Source organism: Nicotiana sylvestris, chromosome 3, assembly GCF_000393655.2.
Source record: "Nicotiana sylvestris chromosome 3, ASM39365v2, whole genome shotgun sequence".
In the NCBI taxonomy this organism is placed as follows: Eukaryota; Viridiplantae; Streptophyta; class Magnoliopsida; order Solanales; family Solanaceae; genus Nicotiana; species Nicotiana sylvestris.
In genome coordinates this window covers 203,739,323-203,755,559 of record NC_091059.1, presented here as the reverse complement: position 1 = coordinate 203,755,559, position 16,237 = coordinate 203,739,323, and the positions used below count along the sequence as shown (strand labels likewise).

Below are 16,237 nucleotides of genomic sequence, written 5' to 3'. Positions count from 1 at the left end.
ATTCATATCCAAAGTCGAAGGTGAGTGTTTACTGTTTTGTATGCTTTATTTTTTTGGGGGGTTTGGAATTTTTGGGTATCTACAACCTTGTTCGTCTAATGCACTTTTTTACTTTATTTATGTTGGTTGAAGCTTTTAATGGTGTTATTTACTCGTTTTTGTTCACTTATGGTCCCTTGTCGATTTTCTCGTCGGAAATTTGCGGTTATTAAACACGTGGGTGGGGGTAATTTATTCGTTTGTAGTCATATTATTTGTTAAATATCGTTAGAATCTAATTTTTTTTGTTTGTATGTTTCTGATGTGGTCCATATTTACTTTCTTTTTGACTTGCATGTGCTGGCTTCTGAAGAATGTAAGAAAAGGTGGGCTTGATGATACGTACCAGAAATTCTAGAACTAAAAAGAAGAAAGAAATATATAAAGAGTAACGAAAAGAACTACTCTGGAACAGTGGCTCCCAAGAGCACAATGAAGGTCAATCCATGAGCACCTAATTTTTGCCTTACGTAAAAACAACTCCTAAAAATAGATCAAAAATAATTTTAATTGATTTTCTAGAGTTTTTTTTATTTAGTTACATTTCATGCATTTTTAATATTTAAAAATCATAAAAATTGTCACGTTTTAATTTCATGTCATCTTAGGCTCAATTTGTATGTAGGAATTAATTTTATTAAGCAAAAATCACAAAAATGGTCATTTTTACATATTTAGGTTTTAGTCTTTAGAAATTAGTGTTTTTACTTAGTTGTTTTAATAAATAAATAATTTTAATTTTTACAAAATAGATTAATTTAGGATTTTAATTAATTAAAGAAAACAACAACAACAACGACCCAATATAATCCCACAAGTGGGGTCTGGGGAGGGTAATATGTACGCAGACCTTACCCCTACCCCGACGGGTAGAGAGGCTGTTTCCAGGAGACCCTCGGCTCAAAAAAAGCAACAGGAGCCGGTATGTTAGTACCATAAAAATGCATAATAAAATAACAGCAATATATAAGAGATATGAAATACAGAATACGAAATACGAACTAGCTGGCTGGTATAGTAAAACTAGAAGGTAAAGCCCTGCATCAATAGACGACCAATGACATTCTTAGTCTAACTCCTAACTGGCTAGTCTCACTCTATTGTGCTGTAGAAATATTCCTAACTCTCCCCTAACCTACAACTTTAATGCTCGACCTCCATAATTCCCCATCAAGGGCCATGTCCTCAGTAATCCTAAGTCGCGTCATGTCCTGTCTGATCACCTATCCCCAATACTTCTTAGGTCGTCCTCTACCTCTCCGCGTGCCCACTACAACCAGTCGCTCACACCTCCTCACCGGTGCATCAGTGCTCCTCCTCTGAATGTGCCCGAACCATCTGAGTCTTACTTCCCGCATCTTGTCCTCTATGGGGGCCACACCCACCTTCTCTCGAATATCTTCATTCCTAATCTTATCCATCCTTGTATGCCCGCACATCCACCTCAACATCCTCATCTCTGCTACTTTCATCTTCTGGATGTGTGAGTTCTTTACCGGCCAACATTCAGTTCCATATAACATGGCAGGCCTAACCACTGCTCTATAAAACTTACCTTTTAGTAACGGTGGCACTTTCTTGTCACACAAGACTCCCGACGCTAACCTCCACTTCATCCACCCCACCCCTATACGGTGTGTGACATCCTCGTCAATCTCCCCGATCCCCTGAATAACCGATCCAAGGTACTTGAAACTACCTCTCTTGGGAATGACTTGAGAGTCAAGCCTCACTTCAACTCCCGCTTCCGTCGGCTCAACTCCAAATTTGCACTCGAGGTATTCCGTCTTCGTCCTACTCAACTTGAAACCTTTAGACTCAAGAGCATGTCTCCAAATCTCTAGCCTCTCGTTGACGCCGCCTCTTGTCTCGTCAATTAGAATAATGTCATCAGCAAATAGCATGCACCATGACACCTCCCTTTGAATATGATGAGTCAGTGCATCCATCACCAGGACAAATAGGAATGGGCTGAGCGCAGACCCTTGGTGCAACCCCGTAATAACTGAAAAGTGTTCAGAGTCGCCTCCTACTGTCCTAACCCGAGTCTTAGCTCCATCATACATGTCTTTAATCACCCTAATATAGTCAATCGGGACCCCTTTATCCTCTAAGCAGCTCCATAAGACCTCCCTAGGAACCTTATCGTACGCTTTCTCCAAATCAATAAACACCATGTGAAGATCCTTCTTCCTATCCCTGTACTGTTCCACCATCCTCCTAATAAGGTGGATAGCTTCTGTGGTAGATCGTCCCGGCATGAACCCGAACTGGTTGTCTGAAATAGACACCGTCCTTCGCACTCTCATTTCTACCACTCTCTCCCAAACTTTCATGGTATGACTTAGTAATTTGATGCCCCTATAGTTGTTACAGCTCTGGACATCACCTTTGTTCTTATACAACGGGACCATTGTACTCCACCTCCACTCTTCAGGCATCCTATTAGTCTTGAATATAACACTAAACAATGCAGTAAGCCATTCCAAGCCTGCTCTACCCACACACCTCCACAGTTCAACCGGAATTTCGTCTGGCCCGGTAGCTCTGCCCCTTCTCATCTTACGCATTGCCTCCATGACTTCATCGATCTCAATGTCCCTACAATTACTTAATTCATGGTGACTGTCGGCATTCCTCGATTCCCCAAGTATAATATCCTGATCCCCTTCTTCACTTAGAAGTTTATGAAAGTAGGTCTGCCACCTCCTCTTAATCTGGTCATCTCCCATCAAAACTTTGTCGTCATCATCTTTTATGCACCTCACTTGGTCCAGATCCCGAGTTGTCCTCTCTCGCCTTAGCGAGTCGGAATATGAATTTGGGTTAATTTTTGGTACCAAATTGGCCCAATTCTTCCCTAAAGCTAACCCAGATCCATGCCCAAATTTAAACCAACCCAGCCCAAACCCATCAGCCCTTAACCCACTATCCTTTAATTAAAACCTAGAAGCTAACCTAGAGAAGATATCAGATAGAGACCTATACACAGAAAAATCCGCCGTTTGACACAGACCCTTCCGTTCATCTTCTTCAAGAACCAAAGTTCCCTTATTTTTCTTCTTCTTCAGCTCACCTCACAGGACCTTACCCCTTCCTTCTCCAGCTTCTGATTTACACGCGCATCGGAGGCCCTCCTTTTCCAAAAAGATAAGCGTCGTTTCCTCCCGGATTTGCTTCCTTCTCTCTCAATCTTCAGGAGAAGCAACAGTGGCACACCTCTCAACATTACTTCCAAACAGACCAAGAAAGCAACCATTACTCTTTTTTTACTTCATTTTTCCAATCCTCACTCTTCCAACCAGTCAAGCACAGTAAACCCTTCAGAGAACCATAGTCAGAGTTTATTTGTTTGGTTTTTTAAGAATTTATTGCTTTTCCACATTTATACTCGATGCAAAGATTAGCAACAATTAGTAAAATCCAAGATGATGCTGCATATTCAGTATCTTTGTGAACTATTGAATAAAAATTGTACAATAGACCCGTTTTTTAACCAACATCTAGAAAACCAGTGGCATACTAGAAAACTATTACCTCTGATGTCTCTGTCTGCACCATTAGAGCAGCTTTGGCTCTAGCGTTGGCAAATTGCCATTGAATTTGCCGATTATTCAGTAGCCTCAGTTCATGTGCATCAATGATGCGATTCTCCCCAACTTTTCCTCTTCTCACATCGGCAGTAAAACTCAAACATGAAGGCATAATGCAAGCATTATTAGTCGATTGAGTTTCAGGGTGGTTTGAATTTATCGCTGGAGTTCGCTTGGTTTAGTCCGAGATTTCCGGTGTCATTGTTATGTCAGCTGTGTTGGTTTGCTGCTGATTTCGAAGTGATTCGCCTGGGCTTCGAATTTTCATCCTCCGATTTCGGACTGCTGTTGGTTGCTATTTTCATCTCAATTGTTAGCTGGACTCACCATAGTTATTCTCAGCCTTTGTTCGGCCTTTAAAATTTGCTTGTCGCTGTTTAGGTATGTCCAAATGTCTTTGCTATTTTAAATTGAAATCATGAATGAGATTCAAGTTGTTTTGTTGCCTAATTCCATATATATAGCATGTTTTTAATGGCTGAATTTGTTTGAGAACTTCTTCTATGCTAATCTCTAATACTAGTCGTATGTTTAGTTGAACAAGTAGACAAATTAAGTCTTACTGATGGATATGGCATTTGGTTGATATTTGTTTATTTGCAGATGATGATTTATAGTATTTGGGCTGATTGCGCACCATAAAGCTCCTAATTCGAGTTTTTTATTAACTGATGCCGCCCCGTTGAGTTTAACTTTTTTTTCTTTTGCTTTGTAGAATCATATTGCTAAATAGTAAAGCTATCGCAGTTGCCAAGTTAAACATTCTGCTAAAATTTGTTCTTAAAAGATACTTCTTGTAACTGTAGTTGCAAACCAAACACTTTTAACATTTATATTTGTAAATTATAGGTTATTTGCTATGTCATTTACTGCCTTTGTAATATTGGTATGGTGTTAACCGTGCGATTTATCAAGTTAGTCTTAATACATCAAAGCCCACCCAAGTTTAAACTCTATAATTCTTGAATCATCATCCATACAGTTGAGCCTCGATCTAGTTTAGAACAATAATAATTATGAATAATCGTAGTTTTCTTTAGGCGCGTTTAAATCATCGTGACTATGGGTACGTTTCTCGTGACATAGTTATGATACCTAATTCCCAAATTCGGGTGTGCATTTCATGTAACCCAATTATAACAACTTCGAACAATAATAAAATAAATATATCACGAATCGCGGGTGCATTTCATATAGCGTGGTTCGCGACGTGTTCCAAAACAAACAAGTGTACGACAATCGTAACTTGTTCATGAAATAATTTCATAAATCCTAAAAGCGGTTAAAATAATTAAAAGGCGGTGATAAAGCTAAAAATGTACATAGATTTAAAACATGTAGTAAATCAGATAATCGGCCAATATTAATAGTTTAAGCAACTGTGCTAGAACCACGGAACTCGGGAATGCCTAACACCTTCTCCCGGGTTAACAGAATTCCTTATTTAGAATTTCTGGTTCGCAGACTTATAAATTAAAGTCGAAATTTCCTCGATTTGGGATTTTAAAATAAACCGGTGACTTGGAACACCATAAACTATTCCAAGTGGCGACTCTGATAAATTAATTAATCCCATTTCGATTATGTCACTTTAATTGGAAAAACTCCCTTATATCCTCTTGGGGCGGGTAAAAGGAGGTGTGACACAGTCGATTCAGAGAAAGAGAAGGAGAGAATGCTATTACATCTCACAATAACAGCTGAGTACAAAGGAGCATTTAGTGAGTTATATAATGGAATCCACGCGAGAGTCAGTTAGTTAGTTATAACTAACTTTTGGAAGCCACATGACCTACACGTGCCTCTACTAACAACCTCTAACTAACAGCGTTTAACTGCTAACTCGACTTCTCCTCATCAATTAACTAGGATTACTCATCTAACTATAGTTATTATACAAAGACTCATATCAATACTCCCCCTCCCCAGACAATCCTTGTCCTCAGGGATTAAAAAGTGGAAATTTGAGCTTGAAGTCTTGTAAATCCTCCCAAGTGTTGTCCTCTGGTGCAGCATTCATCCATGTAACAAGGACTTGTGCAATTGTTTTGCCATGCTTCTTGGCCAGTCTCCTATCCAATATGGCTTCAGGTTCCAGCAAAGCATGCCATAAATCAGAATGGACCACAAGCAATATCACAGAAGCAGTGTGAGCTCCCAGCTTCTTCTTGAGCAATGAAACATGGAAGGTTGGATGAATCTTAGAGTGTGAAGGCAGAGTTAGAGTGTAGGCTACTGGTCCAACCTTGGCAATGATTTGGAGAGGGACAAAGAACTTAGCAGATAACTTGTGAAAAGCATGGTTCTTAAAAAAAAGTTGTCTGTAAGGTTGCAACTTGATGAAGACCCAATGACCAACTTGATAGCTTCTGTCAATTCTGCGTTTGTTAGCCTGCATCTTCATTTTGTATTGAGCTTTTTCCAAATGAGCTTTTAAAGTTCTTAATGTGGCTTTACTTGGTATCAAGCTTCTATCAACCACATCTAGCTGGGAATCAAAAAGTTGATAGAGGAGTAAGGGAGGTGGTTTCTGACCATAAACAGCTTCATATGGAGTCATGTTGGTTGCTGAGTGAAAGGTGGTGATGTACCACCATTCTGCAAGGGACAACTAGTGTGGCCATTCTTTTGGTTTATTCCAAAACTTTAGCGTATGACTTTAAGAGAAAAATTCAGAATAATCCTAAGTATAAGATCAAAGATACGAGGGGAGTTACCTGGATAACTACAATAGATTATAGGCATATGCACAAGAATTGAGAGAGAGCAATCTTGGTTTTGATGTGGTGATAAATATATCCAAGGAAGTTTTGGCATAAAGTAAAAGAAGATTTCTTAGGATGTATGTGTGCTTTCAATCTATGAAACATGACTTTAAAGATGGTTTGAGACCTTTCATAATGTGGGATGTCACATTTTTAAAAGGGAAATGCAAGGGCAACTGTTGGTGGCTGTTGGACAAGATTCTGTGAATCATTTCTATACACTTGTTTGGGCGGTGGTAGATAAAAACTAATAGGACATGGAGTTGGTTTGTGGAGATGCTGAGGATTTTATTGGACTTGAAGGACGGTAAAAGGGTGACTTTTATCTCAGATATGCAAAAGGTATCTTATTACTACTAATTTATTTACTTTAAACTAGGTCCTTATTCATAAACTTACTTTCTTTCTTGCTATTTTTTAACTATTACAAGGGTTGTTAGATGATGTTTCTATAGTGGCTCCTAAAGCAAATCATAGATTTGTGTAAGACACATTAAAGCTAATAGGGCAAAGAAAAACAAGAGGGATAGGGAGATGAGGAAGATGTGGCGGTGTGCTTGAAGCACATATGATGAAGATTTTAAGGATCAACTAAAGAATTTGGGTTCTTTGTCTGAACAAGCTGTCAAAGACCTATTGTGGTATCCACCTCAAAGTTGGTGTAGAACACATACTTTGACACAAAATGCAAGAATAATATGGTGTATAACAATTTCATAGAATCCTTCAATTCTTGGATTCTGGAAGCCAGGTCAAAATCTATTATAAAGATGCCGGAGGATATTAGGATCAAGGTGATAAGAATTCTATCATTAATATTCAGTTTTGTAAATTGAGTTAAATGTTATTATGTAATTGTTTTGTGATTGTTTCGCAAAGGTAATGAACATGATCAGAGAGCATGAAGATGAAGCTAGAAATTAGAAAGAAGGTATCACTTCACTTGCAATAAGGTTGTTTAAGGACTACAAGCACATTACATAAGGGTGCAAAGTTAAATTGAATGGAGCTAATGGGTATGAATTAACAGAGGGTGTAGATAGGCACATAGTCAACTTATTGCCAAAGAAGTGTACATGTAGGGCATGAGGCTTGTCTGGGATCCTATGTCCTCGTGCCATCAAAGTACTGATTCATAAAAAGTTGATCCACTAATTGGGATACATTGGTGGTACTCTATGGAGGCTTATATGCTGGTTTATAAGCATAAGGTACAACCTGTTAGAGGTAAAAAAAAATCTGGAAAGTAGAACCACGCCATGCCATGGAGCCACCACCTTTATCTAAAATGGTTGGTAGATCAAGGGTAAAGAGAACGAGAGAAAAGGATGAGGCTAGGAAAATGGAAGGATATAGTCAGCTTTAAGAAAAGGGCTTCGCATGACTTGTGGTTATTGTAGTGTACCGGAACATAACATCAGAAGATGTCCACTAGTAAAATAATTTTATATTCCCATTCTAAATTAACAATAACATATTTCAAATACCTAATTTAAATTTCAAATCATGTAAGTCAAAGGAAAGCGCAATCTATCTTCTCATGAAGAAATTTCTCAATCACTAGAAGATATTCACATGACAACACCTCAAAATTCCCAAGATCCAGATTTTGTGTTCATTCTTGTTCCTGGATGAAATGTCTTTTAATCAGTTTTCTAGTCACTCACGTCAACTTGAATCTGATCCGACCTTTCAGTCTGAGGCTAACATGCAAATTTTATGATATTGACGAGATTGGGTGTGAATCTGATTTAACTCTAATGCCCAAGATGATTTCTGAAGCTCACACTGGGCTTAAACAAAGGAATCCTACTGGTATCATGGGAGATGAAAATGGTGTATATTTACCTAATAATCTGCCATATTCCCCAAGAAAGATCACTTGAGAAGGAAAAGCAACAGTGCCCTCAAACCAATTGGTAAAAGAGAAGGAAAGAAGAATTACCAAACTGAAAGCTAAACGGGCCATGCTTTAGGACAATTAGAAGTTAAATTATTTTATTGGTTACGATAATGTTATGTAATATCAATAGACATATAAATTGATAATTTTTTGTTGTTTTTGTGATGAATCAGTTATGCCAATAGTTTTACTGCTTCTAAACAAAAATTTATTTATGCGTCGAATCAGTTATGGCAATGACTTTGTTTTTGTGGTGAACTTGATGTTATGGCGGTGACACTTTTATGGTAATTTTCAGCACTTTAGTATTTTTTTAATTATTTTTTTATATATTTCAACAGCTTGGTATTAAGCATTTTAGTATTTGTTCAGTTGTTTCTTTATATTTCAACAGTTTGCTTCGGGTAATGGCACCAACTAAGCTTCAAGCCATGTTAATAGCAGATGAGTTCTTAATAAATTGAAATTGAAAGGCAAAAAGGCCTCCTGGCCACTTAAACTTGTACCCGATTGTTATGCCGGTAAATAAACTTTCATAATTTCCATATGAACACTTCAACTTGAACATAAGTGAATTAATAAACACCTCTGACACATTACAATTTCACAGACGTGCCAACCCAATCAGTAATAAACAAATTAAAACCTGCCACGTGTTAGGCGCGAAAACCTACTAAGCACTGACTTATTTCCCATTCATTTTTTTTTAACCTAAAACACTCATTTCATTTTCATTTTCAGTCGTCTCTCCCAAAGAACTCTAACATTTTCAATCGTCTGCTCAAATGGAGTAAACGATTGTTATTGTGTTTATTTTTCACCCATCAGATCATCTGAATATTGTATTTATTTTTCGTTCAAAAGAGGCCCCAAAACAAGAACCTGAGTGTTTCGTGTACCGTCGATTTCTCCTCCACAGAAACATAAAAGTCATTAAATGTCTGATTGTTGTCTTTCATGAAATTTCTGGTTGTTTTTTTGTGTCTTTGTGTTATTGAAGTTGGTCATGATAGATAATGTTTTGTATGCATGCAATAGTTCTTTAGTTATTTAGGGTTTACAATTAGGGCTTTTTGGAATAACATACTAAATTCTTTTTTTTCTGAATGTTATCGGTTCCATCGCTGATTTGGCATATAGGGTTAAAAGATTTGGGCTTTTTATCATATTGAAAATTTTGGCTCTTAAAGTGATAAAGTTAGGGTTCTTTTCCCGCATTTTTTTTTTCAAAGACGTGTTCAGATAATATTATCTTTTTCTTTTAAATATTTTATGGATTTGGACTTATCTTATCTTCTTCATAGGCGTAGTGAAGTGAGGCAGGATGAATGTTCTTGTGAAGTTACAATTTCACAATCAGGGACAACTAGTAGCTGACCCATTAATGAGGTATGAAAATGGTGTAACATGGCCTACTATTGTAACGACCGGCACTGATGAATTGCATGTTATTCAATTCAACAAATGGGCAAATGATATGGGATACTTAGGTGTGGAGAAATTTGCATGTCAGATCAATAAAAAAGGAGCATTTCAATTTATTAAGTATGAATGTTGATGTGTTAGAATTCTGCAAAGACCTTCATGATGGAGATTTAATTGATGTTTATTTATGTCACGCTGTTAATATTCCATGTGTTGATATTGAATTGGATGAAATGTGAGGGTGTTTCTTCTAAAGAGGATGCAGATGAGTCACTTTATGATGCTGATGAGGATGTTGTTGGAGAGACAAGTGATATAGAAAGAGTGATACATAGTTGATTTTGTAAAGAAATAGTGCATATGTAGAATGTGGCAGCTGAAAGGCATATCCTACTCCCATACCCCTTGTGCAATTTTTTTTAAAAGGTATGACATTACTGACTATATGTTGAGCATTGGTGTAAGAAGGAAACATATCTCAAGGCATTCAATTGTTACATTCAACCTATGACCAACATGGAGATGTGACCTCCAACTCAAAACCCTAAAGTTGAACCTCCTATAAGAACTAAGATGCCTGGTAGACCTAAAAAACATAGAAGGAAGGCTCAAGATGAACCTACAAAGAAATTTGGTAAGAGATCGAGGAAGGGAACCCCAATGACCTGTTCTCATTGCAAAACAGTAGGCATAAGAAAGTCTATGCGATCCTGGTAAGAAACAAATATCTTATACTTAAGTGTTTTTTAGTCTTTTGCTAGTGTTTTTATTCTGGGTATTTTAAAAAGGACAAAGTTCAACAGCTGGTGCTGGGAGCAGTACTGCAAATGCCCAGGCTACTACAGCTATATCAGGAGGTCATTTTGGTACTACTATTGGTGGTGGATCTGTAGCACAACAATATGCTACTACTGCAACAGCTAGATCTACAACACAAAAAAAATTCTAGAACTACTACTGATGGTGGATCAGGAACACAACAATCTGGAACTACAGAAGAAAGATCGAGGAATTCTTAGAGCTTTAGGTGGAAGGCTGGGCTGTTGGATTTGGAATACTATTTGGTAAATCAGGGATAGTCATAGAAAGGGTAAGTATGTGAAATTCTGTCCAATTATTGTGTCTAATTATATACTAAGTTCTGAAATTATATTTCTATTTGAATGTAGCCTGGGTTAAGGGACAAAGTCACACATGATCATAGGCAAATAATTGCTAGTCAGACCAATATTAATCTTGGATATAGAGCACCTGGACTAAGGTGGAAAGGAACAAATGCAGTAACACAAAGGCAACTTTAACAATAGGCTAAAGCAAACAAACTCAGGCAAGCCTAAGCCAATCTAAAGCTCCTTCTTCAACTCAACCAAACATGAGCCAATCTCAGTCCAACTTCAACCTGTCTTAATCATACCGATTTGAAGAAATATTTCTTTTTGTGAAAGTTTAAGTTTGTTAGTATCAGAACTTATTTGTACGTTATTTTGTGGAAGATTTAGTCTAAAATATTTAGAGCTTAGTTAATATTGTTTTGGTTTGATTTTAGGCACAGTAGTAAACTGGTTTCTGCTAGTGTGTGGATTTGATGACCTACTTTTGACAATCAAAATGGTTGTTTTGAACTTGTCTAATATATGTTCAGATGTTAGCGCCAAGCATCACTTTTCATTATAGCAAAATACTTCATACACTTGACATTGTCATTGTTTGTTGAGAATAAATATACAATACAAAGATCCTAAGCTAAGAATAACACTACAAAGAGCAGTGCAGCAACAACAAACGCAATTACATATTATTTTTCCCTTTTCCTTCGCTGCTCATTGATGTGAAGTTTTGATAGCAGTCCCGAAATTACTTATTTATAATGATCTGGAAGAGGTGGGTCAACCCACTTGAAAAAATCACAGCAACTAGTTGTAACATTCTACCCGGATTGCTGGGCTTCCAGGTTATGCACACAACAACGTCAATTTCACAACGACAAACTACACGATTTTCATTGCATTCTTGGCCTGAAGAATAAAATATCGACCTAGAGAAAAAGAAAAATTGACTTGAATCTGTCACACCTCCTTTTTACACCCTACCCCCGAAGGATAATGTATAAGGGAGTTTTTCTATTTAAAGTGACATTATTCGGATCGGGATTATTTATTTATTTAGAGTCGCCACTTGGGATAGGTTTGACTTTTGGTGTCCCAAGTCACCGATTTATCTTGAATCCCGAACCGAGGAAAATTTTCGACTTTGCAATTGGAGTCTGCGAACCGGAAATTCTAAGTAAGGAATTCTGTTGACCCGAGGGAAGGTGTTAGGCACCCCCGGACCCCCTGGTTCTAGCACGGTCGCTTAAACTATTATAAATGGCTACATATCTGATTTTAAAACATGTTATAACTTATGTACTTGTTAACTTCAAATCGCTTTTATTATTATTTTTTAATAGAATTACAACGTTGTGAAAACGCGTCTCGAACCACGTCACATCAATGCACCCGTGGTTGTTGACACATTTCGATTCCATTGAGATTTGGATTTAGGTCACATAAATGTGCACCCGAGTTTAGGAATGTAATTTTATTAAAATCGCGCCTAAAGAGTTTAACGCATTATTATTTTGGGGGAAAGCCATGAAGTTCGCTAAACGGCCCTTCCCGAATTCTAAGTATTTGAATATAATATTTATTGAGGGTCCCGCAATTTTATATTTTTATTTGGCAAGGCTCATCTCATATTTTATTTAAAAGGCAAGCCTAACGTGACTATGATTTTCTATTTATTGTGTCTCTAAAAATAAAGAAAAGGGTCTAATTCGTTGACATTGTTTAATAAATGGCCAAGTTTGAGCCCACAAAACTATATTCCAAATCAGTACCAAAACGGGCACATAATTAAGCGAGACTTGGGCCGTCCAGTTGAGTATTGAGGCCCAGACTGTGGTAGCTGATCACTGAAGCAACGGTCTAAACCAAATGTCTATGGATATTAACACAAAGGGTTCAAATATCTTATCTGATGAATTCAAAGACTACTCAAATAAAGAGAAAGCTTAAAAACATGTATCATGGTAAAACAATGCGTTCATTTTACCTTGAACCAATTGGTTAGGAATCCAAAACAAACTCTTTGCAGCAAATTAATTTCCCTGACCACGTTCGAATAGCTAGTTTCCAGTTATCAATTACAAACAAATTTTAGTTTGAACACACTAGTTAACTTGATTATTTTATTAATACTAACATAGATAAGCTAAGTCATTCTTCATTCCAAATCTGACTACATAACAACGAAACAAGCCATTGGTGACCTATTATATTAACTAGTACCATACGAATTTATGAAGATACATGCTAAACTTAAAACCAGAAATGACATGAATATCACATACCAGTTCAAATCAGTTACATATCTGCACCATTTCAGATTTAACTTTAGACAAAATGCTTAACTAGCAAAGTATTAGTTACAATGAAACTACGACATGGTCAATTACCAACTAAAACAATCCAAACAGTCCAGAAATGATTCCAATTAACAATTCTTAATACTATTCAAATCAAACAAACTAAATATATATCACTACTCCTCAACTAAACAACTACAACCATATATATCCAAATGAACACATGATCGCAGATCTGAATATCAACTCATTCCAGTCCAATTTGTGATTACCTCAGCCGTGAATTTGAGTGTGTACCTGAATTTGAAATTGAGAAGAAGGAGAGGTAAACCAGCAGCAGTAGATAGCAAACAACAGACCAAGAGATAACCAATCAGCAGCAAATGCACAACCCAGAAATTGAATCACAACCCAGAAAAATCACTCGAATGCACCCAAATTTAACCGAGATTGAACTTAAAATGCCCTAGAACTTCACTGGAACAAAACTCAAACGAAATCCAAACTAAGTAACCCCAAATTCACTCTAACAAGTCACTAAACACCTCCAAAAGCTTTTAGAACTCGAGCTTAGAGCAGGAATCAAGAGAACCAAAGAGGAATTTGAAAATGACTAAAACAGGCAATGAAACAGTGAAATGTTTTTGGTTTTTCTGTTTTTTGATGTTTTTGTATTTTTGTATATTTGAATTTCAAATGCAGATCTGAAATTTAGAGAGAGGGAGAGAGGGCTTTTAGTGGGAATCTTTGATGGCTGAAGCTGACCTCGTGTCCAGGCCTTTGTGATGCCTTTTATAGGCAACAAATGAGGTGAGCAATCAGATTTTTGGTTTTGTTTTAGTCCCTCCTTACTTTAAGTTTTTACCCCTTATTTGTTGACTTGTGACTCAAGTAAGTATACTCATTTTCTGAAATTCTAACTTTACCCCCTATCTAGAAGGTTCTAGGAGTTTCAGGTATAATCTACAACACTTCTGCCCAGCCCTAAATACCCAAATACCCCTGGGATTGAGCTAGAACTACAATTAACACCCAACTCTTTGACTAAACTAATAGTTAATTATCAACCAAGACAGCTATAACTACTTCTCCTAAACTAATAAGACTTCTTAGCAATCAGAATGAACCAACCATGCTAAGATCATTCTATCAAATCAGTGAACATTCCATAAGAAAGCTAATCTAATGTTTAACTAATAACTAGAATTTAACCAATGAAACCAGCTACTGCAGAACACACTAACACAAGTAAAATAATGCTTGTAATCATGAAGCACAAACTTAATCATAACAGGATTACTATGAATGGATCCTAAGAGTTCAAACTAAAATGAATCAGAAAAACTGTTTACTATTTTACCCGACTAAACTAAGCTAAACAATTTAAGACACATGAATTAATACAGACTTTACCCTAATTAGCATGGACGACTCAAGAAAAGAAAAGGCACGAAACTTAAAAGAAGAGATGAAGGCAGAGATCAGCGTATGTGCCTAAGTGAAAACATGCATCAATCATGAAGACAAAATTAAACAACAATTAGCAGAAACTTACTAAACAGAAGCAAATCCGGCCAACTCTCGAACTCACAGTATGACCATTTCCGGTGATGTTTGAGCCCTACTGATGACAAATTCCTCATGAGGGAAGCCCAGCGACCCTATGGTATCAATTTGAACGTTTTTGGGGCGATATGGGTTTTGGTCGAAAAAACTTAAATGAAGATTCGAGCAAGTCCGGCAAGATTCGAAGGACGCGGTTAGGGGGGTTGGGTAGAGGAGGCTCAGGCGGTCTAGTGGTGTTAATTTGGATCGATTTGGGATAAGTAACGTCTTGGCCGTAGAATTTAGATTTAAGATTCGAAGGCCTGGGATGAGATTTGAGAGAAATGGATTATGGATTCGGACAGAGGAGGCAAAGGGGAATCAGGGGTGTAATTTTGGGAGTGAACGACGATGGTGGTGTTCGCCGGCGGCGGCGGCTCCGGCGGAGTTACAGAGAGTGTACGAGGAAGAAAGGGGATGTCTTTTAGGTTTTCCGAATTTTCGGACAATTTTACGTAGAATCTATATTAATTGAGAGCCGTTGGATTTGAAGGTATGGACGGTCATGATCCATTGACATCAAAACGACGTCGTTTTGGGCGTCTCTGGACTAGATCAGGGATTGGGTTGGGGGTTGGTTTGGGCCAAAGGGGTGGGCGTGTATTTGGGCTCAAAATTACTTCAATGTAACAGCCCAATTTCCTTTTCCTTGTTATTTAATTTCTTTTGTTTTCCCTCTCTTATTTATTTGTGTATTTTACTCATTATCTCTTTTTATTTTATTTTTTTGATTTTATTATGCAAAATAAAAATGACCCAAATTAAATCTAAGATGATACTAATTAACTAGTTCCTATTTTAAGAGGGAACTAAATCAAAAATGTAAAAAATGTAAAATTTAAAATTGTAAAAGACTATTTTTGTTATTTTTCTCTTATTTTAGTAATGCTAATTAACTACTATTTTTGTATCTTTTTTCATACATTATGGCAACTAAAAGTGCACAAAAAAAAAATTGCAAACAAGACACAAAATCATGCAATGAGTTCCTAAAAATTCAAATAATAAAGAAAAATCCTAATTCTAAGGAATTTATAGGAGTAATTTAAGCGTGGCAAAAATCACGTGCTCACAGAATCTGTAAAAAATTTGAAGAGAAGAAGAGATTTAGAGTTTGTATAAGTCAAAAATGGAGGTTGTATGCCGAATGAGGAACAAGAAATCCTCTAAATAGATGGACCCTTGGGTTTATTACCGTTGGGTATTGAAAAAATAACATTCACGCTCTTGCGAGGCGTGACTTATACGCACAACAACTGGCTAGGAATAACTGATGTCATGTAGATTGATTCAACTGTCGAAGATGTTTATTAGTTCACTTATGCTCAAGGTTGAAGTGTTCATATGAAAATTTTGAAATTTTATTTACCGACATGACCATCGAGTACAAGTTTAAGTGGTCAGGAGGCCATTTTGCCAATTTGAAATTATCACCAAGTTGCTGGTATTTAAGAAGCCTAGTGACTATGCATGAGAAAATTTTAAAATAGCATACTTGAGA

The 16,237-nt window shown here is 37.0% G+C and overlaps 1 long non-coding RNA gene across 1 annotated transcript; it reads left to right on the top strand.

Annotated features, from left to right (window-relative positions):
* Nucleotides 1-3,008: 3,008 nt before the first annotated feature.
* Nucleotides 3,009-8,558, top strand: LOC104220947 (uncharacterized). Its single transcript, XR_709614.2, has 3 exons — nt 3,009-4,013; nt 4,236-6,739; nt 6,829-8,558. It is a non-coding gene; the product is annotated as an uncharacterized lncRNA (long non-coding RNA).
* The last annotated feature ends 7,679 nt before the right edge of the window (nt 8,559-16,237 follow it).